Source organism: Anas platyrhynchos, chromosome 8, assembly GCF_047663525.1.
Source record: "Anas platyrhynchos isolate ZD024472 breed Pekin duck chromosome 8, IASCAAS_PekinDuck_T2T, whole genome shotgun sequence".
Classification (NCBI taxonomy): Eukaryota; Metazoa; Chordata; class Aves; order Anseriformes; family Anatidae; genus Anas; species Anas platyrhynchos.
In genome coordinates, this window is record NC_092594.1 from 15236623 (window position 1) to 15258779 (window position 22157).

Consider the following 22157-nt stretch of genomic DNA (forward strand, 5'->3'; position numbering starts at 1 on the left):
TTTTGGGCTCCATAATACAAGAAATTAAATGTCATGCAGTAAAAGTCCAGCAGAGAGCCACTAAGATGATAAGGAGGCTGGAGAACATGACATTTGAGGAGGCATTGAGAAGAATGTTTGTTCAGTCTTAAGAGAAAGCTAAGAAGAGTTCTTATCTCTGTACTCAGAACTTAGCTGAAAAGGTCCCTTGTGCACCCTAATCTACAATAGCCCTGCCTTGAGTTAGAGTTTGGCCTCAACCTCACTCTACCTGAGGTCACCAGCTGACCTCCAGAGATATTTTCCAACCCAAATGAGTATGATTCTAATACTTCTACACACGACCTCTTCTGATGCTCTGTTGCTTATTAGCAATCAGTGGAAGATTACATGTTAAATGGATCTCTGGTAGCAATCAGGGTTTGCTACACATGAAGTATTTAGTATTTCTTATATTTTTATTTAATTGCCTTTCCTAGTTTACTCTTAAGCATTCATTGGAGAATACAGATAATGGCACCACTATCAGAATGAACTCAGAGCTACTGAGATAAAATAAAAACTAACGTTGATGAATCATCGTAGCTTTCCTAGAAAGTGGAATTAAATGAAGCACAACAGAAGGTTACTTTTAATAAAAGCAAAGAAGATGGATTATATTTTAAATTAAAATTTTATCAAAAGATGCCTAAAACACTCATTTTAGGACAACCTTTCTCAGTTATTTACATGTCAAAGGTGAAGTACTTCTAAACAAGTTTGTAAAACGTGTGAACTGCCCCCTTGAAAATCATGTCTGATGTAAGGCTGAGACAATGTTTGTTTTCAATGAATGCTTTCTGATCACTTTCTTCTAATTCAAAGATTTTTCCAACAAAAGATTTAACATTTTTAAACTGTGTTTTCATCTACCAAGGAAATCTGAAATGTAATGACGTAAATAATATTAATAAAATGCTAAAAAAGAAACTAGTCTAGAAACTGAAAGTTGATGGCTGTGCAGTTACCATAATGCAATGGCAGTTCAAAAGATTTAACAGCTAGAAATTTATGGCGGGGTGGATGTGAAGGTTGTGGTCTTCAAAAACAAAACAAAACCATCCTTTGAAGGAATCCAGGTCCACTGTTTGTTTTTTTTTTGTTGTTGTTGTTGTTGTTTTTTTTCAGAGTGTTTGAGGTCAACATCAATAAGTGCTCCATGCTTGCAGCTCCCTAATCAGCTTAAATGAGAGGATTGTCATGCCATTCTGAGATTAATCTGCCCTTTCCCAGATCGGGCTCTAAATGTAGTTGATTCAGTGTTCATCCAGTACTAAGAAAGGAGTTCGTGCATAGCAGAAAACCAGCCATGATTAAATCTACGTTATGCATCACTGATTAAATTAAACTAAGTCTTTTATGCACACTTAAACAATGCAAAGCTTTTGATATAGTTCCAATATAAAAAGTACTAAAATTTTGCAGCTGTACAATTCATTTAATAAACTATAGCTAAAAGAACTGTTGCCACATTTCCAACTACACTTTCAGGGTAGATTTTGACAGGATATTTAAAGACTAAAAATGGTCATGCGACATCTGTGCAAAAGCATTAGTGCCTATGAAAATAATTATTGTCGTGCTTTAGCAAAGTACCTTGGATGACACCCAAAAACTAAATCTTAGATGACCTAAAGTGCAGTTTAAGAAGATTTTAGATCTCCCATATCTAGAAGTGAACCACAAAACCTAAGGATTAAGTACTTAACATATTTAACCTTCAACAGAAGGCTTAATCAGTAATCCAAAGTTGTGTTTCCCTTTACATTCCAAGACACCACTCTTGCAAGTTAGTGCCCACGACATATCAGACCCATAATTTGCAACTGTGTGATTCCACACACAACCTTCTTTGAGATCCAGTGCAATAAAATTGCCTGTCTTCAGTATTCATTGAAGACTGATTTGGCTGTTAACCTAAATCTCATCAGCAAGTTTGTTCCCCTCAATCCTTGTTCCATAGGTGCTTACTCCGCCTTATTTTTGCAACCACAAACAATAGAAGTTCCAAGTATTGAGGCCCAGGCCAAGTGAGACTTCTTAGGGTTTGTCTGAAACTCTCCATCACTATAATGAAGCATATAGAAGGGAGAATGCGCTTAAGAAATGCACAGGCTCATTTTCCTTACCAAACTACTGCAATATCCTACTATATTATGTATTGAATTCAAGCTCTTATGTTCCGTTGATTCATGTAAGAACCCAGTCCACAAATACACTCTTCAGCAATTAAAATAAACTTCTAGGCACATCAGACCAAAAGTAAACCTCTGCCACCTTGTCCCCAGTAAACTATTGTCTACACTAGTGGTGCCTACAATAGGTACGTATTGAATTTAAGTCGTTAAAATTTCAATATCCCTCCAGGGCTGAAAATGTTAATACTGGAAATGGCCAGAGAAACTTGATTGTTGGCAGGCTTCCATTCAGCATTTCAGATCCCAACTTACATCTAAAGATAAAAAAAAAATAAAAATCATATGCCACTACATTTTGGAGTGTAAATAAATCACACCTACAATCAAAGACACCATTTGTCTAACTTTTCTTTAAAAAGTGAAAAAAACTTCTGCACAGTAGTCTAGTTTATTGCAATAAACTTTTGTCACAGAGACCAAAATGCCCATCTACTTTTTGGGCAAGTTTGCTCAAATTCCTGTCTCCCAAGTAAGGATTCTGACCAATTGCTTTAAGGCTAATGTATCATGGGAGGCAAAGAAAGGTTTATCTCCAGCCTTCACACTGAAACCATGCTACTAGGAACAAAATATTTCAGGAGGCATAAAAACTAAGCACAAGAGAAAAAAAAGAAGTGATAGGAAAGATCATTTAAAGTTTACAGAATTGCATAACTTAATCTTAGTTTTGTGTTACATTGAGACATGATTACTATAGCACTTTAAGACCAAACTTTTAACAAGACCTCAGCATTAAACTGATGAGCTGATTTTGAAATTCAGGGCGTAATACATTTCACAGAAAATGCTCTGGGGGTACTTCTGGACCTCACTGCAAATGCAAGGTCACGTCTCACTGTGTGACCAGTATTTAATGCATGTTACTGAAGCGCTAAACACTCAGGCAGTACTCAGAAATAGCAGCAACATTTAGGAGAAAAAAACATCTTACCCGAAAAAATTAACACTAGACACAGTAAGTAATGCACAAATCACAAAAGCTCTAAGGCTACTTGCATGAAATGATCACCAACGAGAATTCCCAAATAAATCCTTCCCTGCGCCATAATGAGGTAGGCTACAAGGACAGCTCTGAAGTGCCTGGCATTGCTTATGATTGGAGAGAGGATTCTAGTCACGACCAATTTTTAACCTGCGGTATAATCCTTAGGAACTGGATATGGAATCCTCCAGAGATGATGTGGGAGGTACCTGCTAACATGTAAGCATCAAATAACCTACAATACAATTTAGTAAGTATCATTTGCAATACATTTTACATGATGTAAACAAAACTAAATTAAAATACAATATAACAAGCAGAGAAAGCTCATTTGGTAAACAAGATCCTTCAAAAGACTGCATTTGCAGAACTTAGAAAGAGCATACCAATTTGAAGCAGATAAGTAAGGACTATTATCAAAGGGATAATAACCATCTCATACTTATGCATGCAGCATAATGAACAGAAAAGTACAATAAGGCAGATATGTTAGATTAGCATAATTTTATTCCACTATTCGAATGTGTAAGTTGGAAATGAGTTTTGTTTCAATTACTGTTTTTCTCCATGGTTTCTAAACATTTTATTCAAAATCCAGACAGTGTTTTATTTTGGTTTTAGCCCATTATCTGCAATTACCATTTACCTTGCCTCTGTTTTAACAATGGACACAGCTTTTCAATCTACCCAAACAGTCTTAAGGCCACATAAGGTCACTACTGACATCATCTAATAATATCTTTATGGTATTTCAGATAGCTTTTGTAAAGTATCTCTCCTACTTCTTTATCTGTTCATATATTGAACCTCGTCCTTTGGCAAAACATTCCTTCCATCAGAAATAAGGCATTTGGAACACGGAACTTTTTCAGAATATTTTATTCCTGTCAGATATGTCTCTTTCAACAATTTACATCCAGTGTATTCAGTACTTATATTTTAATTTAACAGTACTGCTCAGAAGGTAATTATTGCACCTGAAAGTCGAACACACTGTATATGAAAACTACACACTTAGTTCATTTTGCTTGTACTCAGCCCAACACTTTTTCCTGAAAGGAAATAATCCTTCAGAGATCTGTAGTTTAAATTTTAGCTGAAAGAGAAATGGCAGTTCCTTTAGGGAAGTGTTTATATAGTTAATTACCATTACTGCTAATGAAAATAAATACACAGAAGCTTTATATGACTTTTTGTTTTACTTCAAGTACTGACAGTTGTGTCATTTTCTTTCACATTTTGTATTTTTCCTATCTCTTATTCTACTTGTAAGCAAAAGAAAAAAGTAGAGTCTGTCCAAAAGGTATATCTCACATAAGGCACTCTAACTAGCTGCAACATAATTCCAGCGAATTTTTTTTTGGACTTTCTGAATTTCTTCTCTACCTTTCCTAAAGTGCACCTAAACTAGACATATTGCTCCTTTAACAGCCTAACCAGCATCATCTGTAGAAATAAAGTTACCTGCATAGTCTCTTGCACTTTTTTTTTTTTTTTTTTCCCATTTAGGCTGAGAGTACCCCTTTTTGACATGATGTTTCTCTGAGAATTTATGTTTAGAGCACCAGCATTTCCTTCTGCTGGAGCCTCTTGTACCCCTAACATTAGAATTACATAATTCAGACTTGTTTGTTTTGTCTTAAACCTGAACATAAGCACAAACTAAATCCTCTAGCTACCAGCCCAGGAAAACAACATTACATCACTAGCAAGAGGCCACAGGCTTCATACCTTACCTTATGGTAACTGTATGAAGGCCCAGCCCTGGCCTGATGGTTTGCTATCAACTGGACATAAAAATTTGCTCTGTGAATTGGAATTTGAGACCGGGTGTCTCTTGTTAAGATATGCAGTTTAAGTGTGAGATGACAGTAAAGCCTTTAAAATGTGAGCACACATTGAAAACTGCCAGAATTATAAGCAGTTTACTGTTAGTCAACTACTGGTCAAAGTAGTACAATTAAAAGAATTAGAAAATGACTGTTTTTGCTTTAAAGAGAAAGTGAAATTGTAGCTATCTAGAAGCAATTCTACAGATTAAAGATCTTTTATAACAGAACAAAAAAACTTGCACTGAATGTATTTAACAGGGAGGCAATCCACTGTGATTTTTATCAGTCTTCAGATGAGCACAAACAAAATGCTTTATTATAGGGTTGCAATGAGACCAAAGATTCAGAAGCACAGAATTATTCTAAGTCCTTGTGTCTGATAAGAGGGTGCTCTGGGAAACTAACAGAACTATAACAGACAATAGCCCTCATCTATACCCTTGGGACAAAAATCTGTGCAACTACTATGCACATATCCTTCCAGAACGGAAAAACGTTACCATAACATGGAAAATAAAGTACAAAAAAAGAAGTTATTGTAAAACATTAAGTAATTCCCTGTTACCTTTCAGCTGGAAAGCTGTCTGTGAATAAGATGTTCAATTCTGCTAATATAATTACTTATTGAAATCACTTCCAATAGCATAAAATAGGCAGCCAGGGAGTAATAAAACTATTAAACTAATAAACTGAAAAGCAAATAAAACTGCAATTATTCTGATCATACACTAGCATATTTCCCCAGATTACAATGCTATACTTGTATCTAAAGCAACGCCCTCAAAAGGGTTTCCTCATATGTAGTAAGAGATAATCATGTCTGCACTGTTTCTCAAGGCAGTCAAGCAGATACGGTAATAAGAACAGAACTCTTCATTTATTTACCATGGTAAATAAGATTTCCTGAGCCTGAGTTTTCAGTTTCACAACACGCAGTTGTATAGCTCCTTATCAGGTTGCTATTAGAGACTGGGGTTATTTGGTTTGGCACAGCTTGTATTCATTGCAACTTCTTTCTATGAAAACAAAGTCATTCTTCATTGTATATGTTTGCTTCTGCTCCATTTCACAACTTGATATGCCGTCAGATGACATTTGTTCCATACTGTAAATCAATTTATTTTCTTTAGCACAAAGACAGCCCTTCCCTAAAAGGTCTGATCCAAAAACATAAGAATATTGAACTACAGAGAGCATACATCATTGCTCAATATAGTATCGATCTGTTAATGTATTGTGACTTGTTTAAAGATGCTTCTTTGTTGATTTGTTCAAAAACGACCAAGGAAAACCCAAAATATCAGTCTCCTCTACATGTGTTTATATGTGTATAAAGATCTATTCAATACTGTGATTTCTAGAAATAAAATACAATTAAATAATCCTCTAAATGACTGAAAACAGTCTGGTACTACCTAATTAAAAGACTGATTTTATCAAGATTAAAAGGAATCATCTCTGTCTTTCTGTACCAGCTGCCATCACATTAGGGAATGTCTGGATTCTGCACAACACTGAAATCTCATTACGCTCACTCATCTTTGTCCTAGGATTTCATGAGACATGAGAAAAAACTTCAAAATACGCATAAGAAATATTCTAAAAACATTAAATACATATTTGCACATGCACAGGCCAGTACCTAATAATAGAAATTTAATTTTTAATTACAGCCACAATGTAGCTTCCATTAAAACTCATGGCAGTTTTATCGCTCTCTGAACAGCTGATCTCATACAACAATTCTGAAAAAAATACTGTTGTGAACAACTTTGAAAAACACCACTCCTCTTTTAACTTTGGAATGAGTAATTAAATAGTACAGCAATGGTTTTGGTGACACTACAAACAGTGTGCGTTCTAGATTTATTGTCCTTTGAAGAAGGCATATGATATACCTCCATGGGGAAAAAAAATAAAATAAAATAAAAAAATTCCCTAAATGTTCTCTCCCAGAAGTATACAAATGGCATTTCATTTAAGTTATCACCTGTTGCATGATCTTTGGGTGGTCAGCAGTATGCCTGTTATGGCACACATTGTCTTAATTATCATCATTTTATAGCATAACTGTAAGAGTAAGTCATAGTCTCACAAAATAAGGTTTGTTGATGCTTCCTTAATCTTGGAAATCTCAAACGCATTTGTAAAGACAAGTAGATGTCTACATGCTTGCTGCTTTAATGATGCAAACTTACATGTTCACTTCCAAATATCAGTTTTATATTAAAAGGATAAATTTACTGCTGACCTAATCATGCTCAAACCGATAGAGGTAGCGTCTAATTTTTCAATTCACCACAATACCTAATAGATACCCCCCTTTGGCAGTTTTCTTGGTAGTTTACCTAAACTAACTTATTTTATTCCTTTGCTTTTTTAAATGTCAGAGTTTGCGCTCACTAAAATTTCTTGCAGTGATCCCCCCCCCCCCCGCCGACCCTAAACACAACTATTTCATAATCTTGGCATTAAAATCTAGATCAGCCGGTAAACTGTTGAGATACACAATACTGCTATTACATTCACCAATATATTTTGCTGATATTAAACTAGGAGCAATGCCCAGTAGGAGCATTCATCCTTGTTTGAGAAGTCAATGGCAGTTCCTACAAGGCAGCGGTGTTTAATTATGCATGCTCTCCACTATTTTAAAGTCTAAATAATGAGAATCACTTCTGTTGGTGCACTGCAAGGTATATCCACAAGTAAATATCAGGAGAGCCTTACCAAGAGTTTCTTAACATTCAGGAAACTCACGTATTTTACTCCTACTGAATTGGGAAGGCTGTATCTTTTATATGAAAGACCAGTTGTTTCAGAAGTTATCCATGAACCAGAAAGGTTCAGAAAGTTTCAGTCCATGATTTCATCCCCTATTTAATGGCCTATAAACTATGTTGAGATAAATTGTCCTACACTCCTCTGGCAAAAAGCAGTGAGGGAAAGAGAACATGGAAGAGCATGATGGCAGCTAAGCAGCCAGGGTGTTTACCAGGTACAAAACTTCAGCTCTTGACCTTACTCCTAAGGTGTTTTTTTTCTGATTTCATCTAACAAGCATCAAGATAAAACTGAGAACTTTATTGGCTCTGAGTAGTCTCTGCAAATAGACACACAATTACAGTGATAGTTCCAGAGACAAAAGGAATTTGAAGGTTTAAAAAAAAAAAAGACTAAATACCTACTTTACAAAAGTACTTTTGGATTCTACAAAATAAAGAATGTCATCTACAGCTCATTGACATTCTCTGTTTAACAAGTGACTCAAACATCTGTTTACTGTTAATCACCTCTTTAAATATCGTAACAAATTGAGGCCTGATCTGGCACATTAAAGTGTAGATGAGAGGAGGGTTCCTGGAACTGCCGTGATTCTTATATAAATTTGTGCTTTGCAGCCTAAAATACAGGAATACCTTTCTCACAGAAGCCAAGGTTAAGGTCTGCTCTTCGCAACAGACAATATACATACGGATACAGAATGGAATCAGAACATGGAATATGTATATATCACAACATGAATAACAATCTCACTCAAATCCCAGGCAAATGAGTATAGCATTCACTCCTTTTAAGGGAGGTTGCTTAAAACTGAAAAAGGTCAGAAAGATCACAATGCCCCACTTTGTATTCATATTGAAAGTCAAGATCAGGGGGGCTTTTGTCCTTCTGCACTTTAGGGTAAGAGCACAGTTTAGCCACCGTTAAAAAGTTCAGTATTTGCATGATTTCAAATCCAAAAAATTTTGACCAGATTATTTATAGACAGACATTTCTATTTGCGAAATGAATTAGTCTTTCTGTGTGAAAACCAGTTGCTGAAAAATATGCATAATAATACAATATTCAATAAATACTATGTAGACAACACTTGAAATAAAGGTGACCTTTAAAGGTATTAGGTGGCCTGGACCTAAAAATATGTTTTTCCTCTGAATGACAAACTCTCTAGGCACTATACTCTCTAATTTGGTACTTCATTTAGGTGTTTTAAAGATAATGATGATCATTAAAAAAAAAAAATTGTGCACGTAAGTGTACTGACATGTACACATTTTCTCTCTGGCTGGACTATTTACACTTTTTGCTATGCCTATCACTACCATGAGAAAATATCTAATCATTATAAGAAGCTGCAGTACCATATTAAAATGGATATTTCCTTAGAGGTGATTATTAGGGAGTTTAATGCACTGGAGGTAATGTTAGTGCCTGTACAAAGTCAGTGAAAAGTCATTGTTTCTTTCTGTAAAATAAAGATAAAAGAATTGTTTCCTAAATAAGGAATATCCTATTTCTGTAAGATGGTGCTTCTCTTCTGAGACACAAACTCTTTCAGTCTCCAAATGTACTCTTCCTGATCTACTAACCAATTAACATTGAGAGGTTTGGCTTTGTGGCATCTTTGCCCTGCATGTTGTTAAATTGGTCAGGTAACAAGATATGACAATGCAAGTCAGGTAGTTATGAGATGATCATTTTGCCTCTTTAAGAAAAGGGATGACAATTAAGATACAACCAAGTGTTCTTCTTGCTAATGGATGTAATTGCTTAACAGTAACTATTCTCTGTGGAATTTCACATTCTTTTAACAAAGACCACATTGAGTGGAAGATATATTGCTATGCATATTGTCTGCTAAGGTGCACACAGTCTGTACGTGCGTGTAACTACGTATTTTCCACTGCCTATATACTTGCACTTACATTAGTATTATACTGATCTTCAGGACTGTGACCCCAAGTGTCAAAGAGTAAAATAAATTGTTTCATTTAATATACAGGGAAGAAGTATTAAGGTAATATTCAGAAAAAAAAAATTAAGCATAACTGAAAAATTTGGTGAACAATAATCTTGATTTTTTTTCCTTTGTTTACAATTCAAGTTAAAACCTCAAAAATTGAAGACTGATAAATGTATGTGCAAAACAGCAGTGATAGTCAATTTCTGCTGTAAGAAACTAAATGCAAAGTAGAAAATGCATGGCAAAATATGAGACATGAGTATCTTTAAGAGCTAATGATTAAAATATAAAGGTTGCAGATTTAAATTAGGAAGTTCTCACTGACGGAAAGAGCAAACAACATTTTAATGATCTGTTTACAGATGAACCTCAGAAACCACAGAGTTTAAAAATACATTAGAATAGTTGTTTATTCAGCCTTTGTTCACAATCTCCCATGAAGCCTCCTGAATAATCCTTTGCAAAAGGTTTCCACAAATTTGGTGGAGAGCTCTAGTTGGAAAAAAGGGTTTTCAGGGGCTAGGCACAGAAGTCTGTGCAAATAGTTAGGAAGTTCTATCACCCACAGAATTCTTAATGCCTCTACCCTGGGGAGAACTTAGCCCCTTGAGGTTTCCTGGAACATACCCTAAATAGTTTATTTTTTAGTTGGATATGGTATAACAGTTATCTCCACATCTGCGAGATTTGCCTCTTCTATCAGTATTTTCTTTCATACAGACCTTGAATTCTTTTTAATTTTGTAACAAATACTTAAAAATGAAGTTTTCTACTTCGAAATAGATAAACAAGTGACCATGTTTTTTGGAAAGTGCCAGTTTCATGAAAAAGTGTTCTTAGACTAACCTGCTGCTGGGATTAAATCACTTATCCTTCTAGTCCATTTACTAAAGTTTCCTTCCCTGTAAGATTCAATTGTGCAAATTTCATTTATCTCTAATTAATATTATGTTCAGAAATCAACAGCATTGCAGCTCTGATTTCTTGGGCAACGACCTCTCTAAAATAACCACTTGCAATACTGAACAGTGCACAAATTCTGCTCAGTTTCTAAGAGCGGATCAGAAGAATGAATTATGACCAAGATTTTCCCATAAATACTGTACTTGATACTCAAACTAAAGGAATAAAAGTAGAATCAACTCCCTGCTTCATACTCATTATAAGAAACCATTCCTTTCATCTTGTTCAAGTTCTGCTTAAAATTAAACATCCATTAGGATCTTCTCTCTGCACTGCTTTCATTGACTATAATGATTTTCAGTTCCAAAAGGATGAATATCTACAGCTCATCAAAATCTTAACTAGATTTGCCTATCCAGAGCAAGTTCTTGCTAAGCTCATGGTTTAAATTACGCTATACCTACGATGGTTTAAAAACTTTCTGGAGTTTGCTGTCTTTTGGTCTAGTACTCAAATGAACAATAGTGCACATAGAATACAGTTATGGTTTCAACATTTGCATTTTCTCTAGCCTTGAAACAATTTCAATTTTATAGTAGTTTGCTTTTTTTTTCTTGAAATATTTAGTGTCTAGTGGTGGATGAATAGTGAGACAGAAGATGAGGAAGACAGTGCAAGCAGCCTGAATAGGTAGTTTTAAATTAATGCAAGATGAGATTTGTGGCTTGCAGATCATTGTCCATATTTATTACTGTTATTTTCTATTATTTAATCTACTTTTATTTTTGCATAACATTTAAGAGAGTAACAGCTAAGTGTTTATTTTCATTAATGCATGTTTGTGTAGCCATGGATCACTGGTATGTTTAAACAGTAATCTGAAATAAGTAAATCTGTTTATTTTTCCTTGGGGATAATACTGAGATATAAGACAGTATATTAAGTGACTAATGAAAATAAGATAGTTATTCAGTACAACTATGCTTACTACTAGAAAACATTATTTATCATTTATTTACATTTATTCACTGCCACAATCTTTCTAGAAAGATTACTCAATGGAAATGAGTCATCAATATTATGTCATATTATAGCTCTCACTGTCTAATCTGTCAATTATATAAAAGGCAATACAGAAACAGTCCATCAGACCCAGCAAGTTCTAGACCTTACCTCCCTCATCTCCTCTTTCTAAACACATCCCATTTTGGAGCAATGGAAATCCCTCAGGCCATCATGTACAAAAATGCAACACAGTCACTATTTGCTCTGCAGTCCTTGGTATTTCAGCACTCTGCATTTTAACTTGCAATAGGCATTTCACATATATAATCCCAAAGCCGTGATTCCTCTACCGCTGTATTGTATGAAACCCATTTTTACAAATAATAACTCTATTGTAGATGTGTAAGGCACCCTACTCTGACTCCCACATTCAGAGTTTTCAGATTGACCCATTTATTCTTTTATTTTAACTGAACTAGAAAGGTTTTGTTTTTAATATGTAAGAAAGAGAGGATTTTACATTCTGAACTCTGCAGCTACTAATATTTAATTATCTAACATTTTAAATGTGTGATCGTACTATTAGATACGTTCCTCTATAATCAGCTCTGTATTTTCCCAAATAAATCTATGCCAGTGATTTAATTTAAACCAGTATTTACATGCTGCAACAAGGTACCACAAACCCTTTTTCCTTGTAGCATACCACTTATCAGCGTAGAAAAGCTGTACATTTGCTGTAGGATATCTAAAAGTTTTTTCTCAGCAGGGCAGCTCCACACATTTTGTCATAAGTTTAGTATCTGATATACATAATCACACAGCATCAATAGATTGAGAAAGCAGCCTACATTCTCCTTGCCTGTTACAGTTCTACCTCGTCAAATGTACAGTGCAAGTAATTTAGCATGCACAGAATTGCAATAAGGCAATGAAAATAAAGTAGTGCTAAGATGCAGACACAGATATGGCTGGATTTAGACTTGTACAAAGCAGGCACTTGCCTGGCGGACGAGCAGAGGAACACAAGAGAACCTGCCCCTAGGGGGCAGGGAGACCTTCCATACCCCTTTCAGGATCCAGTGTCATCACAAAATCCAATTTACCCTCTCTCAGCCTGTTTAGCTGAGCCATCTCTGGTCTGTTCCTTCAAGAGCATTTATTTTATGTACAACCTTTGTGAACGAGTCAAGCCTCAGTTCTACCAGGTGTGAGTGCTGCATGTACAGCATCTCCCCACGCTGAGTTTTACAGGAGGTTAAAGTGTTTCAACGACATACAATTAGCTGCAAATAACTGAGACTCTTTGCCTTGCATAACAAAGTATATGAAGACACTACAAGTTCAGTAAGTCAGCAAGTGTCTCAATTTGCTTTTGATTTATTTTCAGTGTTTACTCTGTGCTTAATAGAATGTTGTTGAAGAGAGATACAGTAAAATTCCTTCTGGTAAACAATTTAGCTTAAGAATTAAAATTAGAGATAAATAATGATGCAATTTTATTGAGCATGAACACAATTGAGAACACAAATTGAAGCATCTTGATGACAAATTAAATTGTTTCATTATCTTTCATAAATTGCTTTGGGAGAGATTCACTCTTGGTTAATGAGTATAAAACTGAAGACCAAGTAGCATACTGTTGTTTGTGGTGGTTTTTTTTTGTTTGTTTGTTTGTTTGTTTTTTTCTCCAGGAGTTTGAGGCTTTGAAGTCAAAAGGAGTCTCCCAAGTGACTCCAACACAGCTTAGCTAGGGCCCTTTACAGTTACTAGAAGCAAACGCAATCCTCATGCCAGATCCACTAAAAAGCATGTCAAAAAAAAACACAGCAAAAATTGATCCATTTCTAAATCCATTTCATAGTCATTTCAGTTAACATCTTTTTCTCTCAGAGGTCTTCCCAAAACAAATGCTTTCCATGAGGTCTACTGTTTGCAAAAAGATATGCATGTACATAATAGGTCTGACTGAAAATCTGTTGAAGAAAAAATGCACAGAACAATTTGCTTTTGAAGGTCATCAATGTCTTGCTCAATATCTGCCCCAGTGTCTTGCTCAAAGCACTTTTTCAGAGAAAAACATGAACACCATGTTCAAACTGAAAGTGCTTTTAGTTCAACATTCACAACAATCAACTCCACAGAGTTGAATCACAAATATTAATGTAACAGTTAGCACTGTAGTGATAATATTATTTATCCCTGTCATTGTTTATTAGTTAAGGTATGGGAGTAGATAGTGATTTCTAGTCTAAGATTTCTGACACACATTACTGGTGCACCAAGACAGACTCCTGCCCCTCCAATCCAGTTCAAACCAGCATACCATTGACCCAGGGTAACAGGACCTGGGCCCTGCATGTCTGGGTCCTGCTTGGTGGCCCAGCCTGTGCACCATGCCTCCACCACTGGCTCAGACATCTGCAGTGCCAGGTGCCTAGGTGTGGGTGTCTTTGCTTAGAGGGCTGCCACAGGCCCAAGGCCTTGTCAGTCACAGACCAATCTCTTTGATTTTCCTGCTGATGACTGAGTATCATTCTGTGGGTTACTGCCACATTTTGACTTCCTGCCCCAAATGTGTTACAAAGAATGCAAAGTTGTTTATCTGTGCTTCTTTCCCACATGTATTCAAAATATCACATTGAGACAGATGTAGGCCAGAGCTTTCGGGTAAGCCTATTCTGCAGCAAATATCTATGCTTTCCTCATTTTCTCAGCTCAGGTAAGAGCTAGATAGATGCAAGTCAAGGTCTCATTGTTCTGAGCCATGCTTTCAGGTGACAGCAACCCATGACAGCATTCAAAAAGAAGGGTCTAACCTCTTCCCACATTTAGGAAACAGGACTTTGTAAAATGAAGTTGTATTTATGATTTCACTCTGTTTGCCGTGTACCTGAATACATCCTGAGACTGTTTGATTTAGGGGAAGTATTTTATGATACCCGCTTGGTATAGCTGTATAAAATTGCATACAAAATGAAGACAACACAGAATTCAGTCTGCAACTACTGAAAAGAATAGGATGACCAACATGTATGTAGATACTTCGCACCCCTGAATAAGCTGGAATGTCCTGGCACCCTGTATTGAACACTCACCTGGAAGAACCAGAACTGGTTCAGGCACTTTGGACCATACTGGTTTTGGTCCACAGAAAAGCCTACATAAACCTCAGAAATGCACAATTGTAGTGAGATGCCCACTTCATTTTTGGCTTCCCTTGCCATGGAACTGGCTACACTTTGTCTCAGATCTTATGATAAATGAATAGCTTGTATAAGTGACCTGCACAATCTTCTCTGTAAATAATAGGAAAAAACCTTTCTGTAATTCCTGCAGTGACCATTCTGAAACTCACAACAGGATAACACTCACAGAAGTCAGAGTCACAGCAATTACTCTGGGACTAGTTTTAGAAGTACTCTGGACTTGTTTTTCCCTTTGGCTGCTGCACCTCTTGCTGCCAGCAAGATCCTACCAGCTCACTCCCATGCTGTGCCTGGAGCATGGTATTTTTTTCATTTTTAGTAAAGCAGATTAAATAACACCAAAAATCCTAGTCCTAACCTGAATATTTTCACAACAAATTCTGCTTTCAAGTGTGCTGTAATATCTTATTGATTCCAGTAGGAAAAGCACACTTGCATCTGAAAGATATCATAGCCTCAAGAATATGGGTTAAATCTTTAGCAGGAGCAGAAAATTTGTTACTGTTATTAGAGCTATGCCAAATTACTACAAATGAAAATCCTGGTTTTAGGAATCTGTACCAAGCCTTTCAAAATAACATGTTCCTATTGTATTGTTGATTCACAAATCTTTATTATAGACTATTTTAAAATAGTTATAAGAAATATGAGTTAAAGGCAAAAACAAAACAAAACAAACAAAAAAAAAACCCACATGATTACCACAGGTCAACCATACCACATGGATTTTTTGATGATTACATTAAACACTACTTAATAATGAAATTTAATTCAATTTTATTTCAGTGGCATTTTTCATATCTGAAGAGGAGCTACTGAAGAGCAAGACAGTCTATTTATACATAATGCATAGTACAGATAGGCAGAAGTTAATCAAAAACTCTTCAAATTATTTTCAGTCATCCTTCAAATCAAAAATAGAAATCAATAACAGGAAATACTCAGTGAATTATTTTAGAAATCAAGAAGATTATTACAGAAAGTTTTGACATGTTCAGAAAATAAGTACTCATGTCTGCCAGATTAAATCTCTGTTTTGCGAGCTTTGTTATTAATCAACTGAATATTTGTTTTTATTTTTTTAACTATACTAAATTCCTCTAAATATCCATCTCCATCAAGGTTTAAAGTTAATGGATGTTACAGCATCTAGCTACATAAATGTAGTTTTTGTGTAATCCAACCCCCCCACTCCCAACTATGGTGCATACAGAAACTCTTCCTCAAATGTATTCTTGATTTCTTTATACATTTTTCAGTTGTACTGAGTTGGGATTGAACGGGACATAGAAATTTCTTCATAAATTCTTCAGAAGCTAAAAACTGTTCCACTACTACATGAAAGAGGATATGGTTTTGAACTGCAATGTTAAGATTCAGATCTGCTTTATTTCTCATTCTTTTCAGTTAAGTGGATTTTTACTAAAACTTTGCTTCTTTGCAAATGCTGGAAAAAGAATAATCACTTGTTAATACAGAAAGAGGAAAACTTTATTCTATTGACTTTTGAAGTCTAATCTCATGTATAAATATAAATTATTCACATCGGTAGTTTGTTTTTTAAGTAATTGATTAAAAGAGCAATGTATAATAAGCTGTTAATTTTTCTTCCTCCCATTTTCACCTGCTCCAATGTCTATTGTGCCGTAGAAAAAGCAGCTAGAACCCTATGGTCTTAGAAGCTCATGGTAACTGATCTAGAATGGTGATCCAAAAATAAAAAGCTTAAAATAGCTGAATCCTAAAAGATGAGAAGGATATTGCTCTAAAAAGGTAAAAAGGTAAACAGGACCTCACATCAACAATATTCTGCTCTTAAGAAGCTGTAGAGGAAGTAGAGGAGTGAATGAGTCTTGTAGTGGGAGCAAGTTCACATCAGTCAGAAGGAAGCCATATAATTATCTGCTGAGGTGGTGCATGTTTCATCTTTCCAGATCAACTTCCTGCTTGTACTAGTATATCAAAATGGAAACAAGAAAGCAGTTTGGGTTTACAGATACCTTCAAGTAAGCTTCACAGATGGATCTGTGCAAAGAAAGCAGGTTGTATAGTACTCCATTTGAAAAGAAAGTCCTAGAAATTTTGCATGTGACATTCTTATAGCAAAAATTACAGAAGTTTGGAAGAATCACTGAAATGCTTTTTTGAGAGTTCTACTAATGCTGATTTTAAGCAATATTTACAGATAACTTACACCTCTATTACCAGCTAGGTAAGCGTCCTATTTTTTCATGTTGCACTTCATGAAGCCTCCTCCTCCCCCCTTCCCCCCATATTTTCTTTGAATGATGCACAGATTTCTTATTTAGGGTTGTCCCTAATATAGGATGTAGCACTTTCTCCCAGAGTAACAGCAGTACTTCCAGCTTTTGTGACCAATATTGCAAGCTGTGTCAGACCAAAGGGGATTACATGGCAGGAAGCCTGGAGGATTCAGTTTGGTGAAGGAAAGTTTCAGATGTCTTGGTTTCAGACACGATTTACAGCAAGAACTCCCCATTTAAAGATGAGTACAATATCAATTGAATTTCTGTCATACTGTAAGCATAAGTAGTCAGAAAACAAAATTTTCATCATAAACTTAGAAGTAAAAAGCAATTAAGGGGAGCCCTCATTCAATCACCTTGTGAATGATGGCACAAATCAGGAAAAATGACACAGATTGGTAAACATTAAATTTCATAATTTAGCCAGAGTTTACTCAGGTTAGTAAGAGTGAAATGACATGACTTTCTTTGCCCACAGAAGCACGTTTTGGGAAGTCCAAGATTTGCAGCAGCCTCCTCAATAATAAGAGAATTAACTTCTCTTTCAAATAATGTCATTCCTTCAGCAAAGATCCAGCCTCAGTAGTACGATGATCTAGAACCAGCATTTATATTCTCAAAGAATTACGGCAGTCAGTAATAAGCCACAAACTGATATTCTAGTTCAATTCTAATATTAAAGAATTGTTAGTACTTATTTAGAAGTAACAATGGATACAAAGAAAATACAGCAAGGTCATACTTTATGCTAAGTAGTTCTTCCATAAATGGGTAATGATAAGAGTTTAACTTGAGCTTCATATTGAGTAGCTCAAGCCCAAGTTTGGAGCCAAATCATTCTAAGATGTCCGCTGTCCACAACAATAACTCATCAACTTACACGGTATGTTAACTAGCTTAATAATAATGATTATTACATGCATATATTGCACTTCCTCGGTGTACCTGAAAATGTTCTTTTAACATTTGTCTCCAAAATGGATGAGAGATTAAAATCCTCACTATCGTTCATGGCACCGTTAAGACTCATTGCAGGATAATATTTTTTGAAAAGTTCACTTAATGGTGTCTTCTCAAACTCCCATTGGGGAAAAAAAATAAACATATATATATATATATATATATATATATATTAAAAAAAAAAAAAAAAAAGAAAAAGAAAAAGAAATCACATTAAAGTAATTTCAAAGTTCAGCTGAGAGAAAGTATAATAGTTACATAGCAGCACTGCAATAAATTTGAAGTTAGCGCTCATGCAGAGAGCATGATAGTTATGGCAAGGTTGGTAAGTATTACTGTTATTAGAAAATGTTTCTTCCAATTTATATATACATACATTTCTAATTGGCCACTCTCTTTTAAGAGGAATTTTCTGTTTTTTCTTTATATGTAAAGCAGTTCTCTAAGAAATTAATTAAAATAACTATTTAAAATTCTGTTCTTCAGGGTGCCAATATCACCTGCTGGAAATCACTATATATCAGGATTCATATTAGTTCACTAATCTGTCCTCTGGGAGGATTTTAGCTTTGTACAGAGAAACTGCAAAGGGTCTAGGCATTACTTAAATCCATTTAAATGCTTTGGTTGAACCTGATCCCGTTGTGCAATGGCAAAACTCCCACTGACTTCAGAGAGGCCAGGATTTCATGGCTCAGATTGTGCCTATGCCTTATACTTTACATGTGTGTACAGGAGAATCTAATACTAAAAGAAAAACAAAACAAAACAAAACTTCTGAGAAAATAACTTTTGTTAGGTTGCTCCTTTAAAAAAGGGGTCGGGGGGTGGGGGTATGAACAGGGGTTGGAATTGAAGAGCACTGGAAGATATGTAACTATAGTGCCAGCAGATACACTTTTTTTTTTTTTTTCCTTTAGAGGTAACAAGGACAAATATAGGTGCTTCAACAGCACCTTCTTAGTTAACCGTAGGGCCTTGTACCTGGGGGGTTCTGTTTTCAAAGAGTCTATACATGAGCATATATTTAACTATCTTCTTAAGCACCAGATTTGCTTTTCCAATATTGCTACAAGAATGAAGTCAAGCCAGAAAAACATGAAATGGATATGAAAAGGTACACGTTGGGCAGTTTGGAAAGCTCTCATTATGAACTTGAGCAGTGATTGGCTCAGACAAATGTTTTGGCACAAGCATCAGCACTCTGTTGGTCTTTATGCTTGTGAAATATTCACAACTTCCCCCAAAGGATAAAAAAGGATAGTTTAATTTACCAGCTTTCCTAAACTAATGAAATACCTATTAAAAATGTTGTGTTTACTGAAATTCAGTTTATAATTCTTTTAAGGATAAAACGAATGGGATTCACAGGATACCCCAGGATACTGTATTGTTCATCTATACAAACATTAACACTTTTTTCATCTACATAATTTCCATAATCAAACGGTTAAATTAACTTGCTTATGAAATCTAGATGCTGAGATCTCATGAACTGAAATGTAGGATCACTAATACACAGTAGACTCAAAAATTATACAAAAAGAGTTGTCTATTTACATTTGTAGTGTCTCAGAGATTTCTCACCATGGAACATGACACAACCTAGTCAACACATTTCAGAAAGAAATAGAGATGCAAATAGGAGGACTGCAGTCACATTATGTTCAAGCTGAGTGTGCAAACAGTATAAACAAACAGTAGACAGCTTGCTGCTCAAGTACTGGATTTGGTTTAAGTATTACTGAGCTCAGAACTCAGTCCAACAGAATTTGTACTAGGAAGTCAGCTGGAGAGTTAGAGTCCTTTATCTTGATTATATTGAATAGTATCGTATTTCTGAAGTAGGGAGCCAACTGTGAGACAAATTTTTGGAGTAAGTAAACTATTTAGGTAATGGTAAGATAACAAATTTATAATTTCAGATCACAGCTGTACATATCACAATTGCCTCAGACTCCCTAAGCAACTTCAGCAACTACTTATTCTCAAATTTCAATAAAACAGATATGGACCTCTACAAAATGCTAAAGAAACTAGGAAACAGATTGTTAAAGAGAAGCCAAGCATTTCACAGCCATGAAAGTCAGATAGCTCTGTCAGCTTCCATAACGGTCTCTCACCACAGTGAGCACCTAAAAGATTTATGAGATTTATACTTCAAATACGTGGGACTGCCAGAGATCTATCTACATGTAGAAGAGATCAGAAGGTACAAACCCAGAGTAACGGTGTCATGAATAAGATGGGTTTTGAACGCAAGCCAATTTGTAGTTCAATATTCCAATGATACAATGGACAGAAAGAATTGTATAATCAGAGCCTTTGCCAAGGAATGAAGACTACTAAAATAACCTATGCTGATCATAATTGCCTATATCAGTCCAATAAAGTTATTTATTGCCAGGACCTATAAACTCAATAAAAGACCTTTTATAGGATTCCTCATTTTTTCATCATAGAATACATGTTGACAGCCTAAGCAACTGAAAGGTGCAGCTTGTAAGTGTGCCATGCATATAAATTAACAGCTGATAGATTAATTGCCTGGTGCTAAAATCTGAAGCTTTTTACACTGTCTGTAGCTTTGGCATTTTTAATGAGCTTTTTCCATATGAGTGCCAGAAAATTAAAAAGGAGCCATCACTGCTTCCTTCAGTGACATCACTAAGAAACACGCAATCTTCCTATGTGTATGTATTACTGGGAATGAGCTTTCTTGGTCCTGCATGCTTCTTCTGGAAGCCCTTGATAAAGGCTTCCCTTTTACCTATTTCACTGTAAAGAAACAACATATGCACTTCTATACTGACAGCAAATCAGCATTCTTCGAACGAGCTCAGAAAAGCTTTTAAGATACAATACTTCCTATGGGGCATGAAGATCCTTTACAGACTGTCAAAGGAAAGGGGTTATCTACAATGAGTCAGAGATAACTCTTCAGAAAAGAATGATTTTCTTCCTCCCCCACCCCCAAGCTATTTTTCTTCACTTTAACACTCTAACTTTTGCAGTTTCACCAATTTATTTCCCCTTATTACACCATTAGAGTCATCAGTGCTGAAACTGTGCTATCCTCATTTTGCAGTAGGATTTTGAGTAGAACTCTTGAAAATAAATTAAAAAAAAAAAAAAGAGAGAGAGGAAAAGGAAGGAAGAAATTAAAAATTACATTCTACCTGGAGTAAAAGATATTAACAAAAGAAATATCCATGCTGAAGGTGCCAGTTTAACTTCCATTTCTTCTAACTGCTATTTCTTTTCAGATCAAAGGCTGCAAGTACCCAAAATCTCAAAGCTCCTGTCTAAAGACTATTTATATAAGCTTTCCCAGTGTCAATTATTACATCAACTTCACAGTGCAAACCTCAAATCCAGTGTGGGTGATGGCTATCCTGAGCCTATGGATCATGGAAACCTGGACTTCCCAGCAAATGGACTTTCAGGAAACCTGGCCAAATTTTGCAATCCTCCTACACCCCATCATGACAGCTAAGCTTCTGAAAAAAAAATCTGTGACTTCACAGAGATCTCACTTTTTCTTTTTCCATCTCTTATCAGGTGTAGGTTTTAAATGGAGCACTTGAAGTTTTAGAAAAAAAAAATCAACGTGACTCACATGTAGGCCTTGGTCAGGGGTACCCTGGGAGGCCATCATTGTCATTAATATTCACAACTGGTTCACTTTGTTTTCAGTGCATATTTTGTATGAATAGTTTGTTGGTTTTTTTTCTTTTTTTTTTTTTTGTTTTGTTTTGTTTTTTGTAGAAGGCATCTACCAAAGCTGCATTTCTTCATACCTATAAGAAATAAACACAGTTAATAAATACAGGGAGAAAAAAAAATCTGCTTGTTCCTTATGGTTTTTGTGTTTGTGTGTGTGCACTGATCATTTGTTTTATTGTTTTTAGTAATGGATAAGTCAGCATGAACAGTTTATACCCTCTTAAGCACAGGTAAAGGGGGATTGCCTAAATGAGTGGTTGCATTGGATTAAAATTTCATCTTTCTAACTGATGCACATTACAGTTATTTC

General features: G+C 35.5%; 1 long non-coding RNA gene across 1 annotated transcript in view; it reads right to left on the reverse strand.

Moving 5' to 3' along the window:
• Window positions 1-21875, reverse strand: part of LOC110353704 (uncharacterized) — a 526570-nt gene extending 504695 nt beyond the window's left edge. The window contains exon 1 of the long non-coding RNA XR_011810868.1: window positions 21741-21875. This is a non-coding gene — a long non-coding RNA (uncharacterized lncRNA). The remainder of the gene's footprint in view (window positions 1-21740) is intronic.
• Between the last annotated feature and the right edge of the window lie 282 nt (window positions 21876-22157).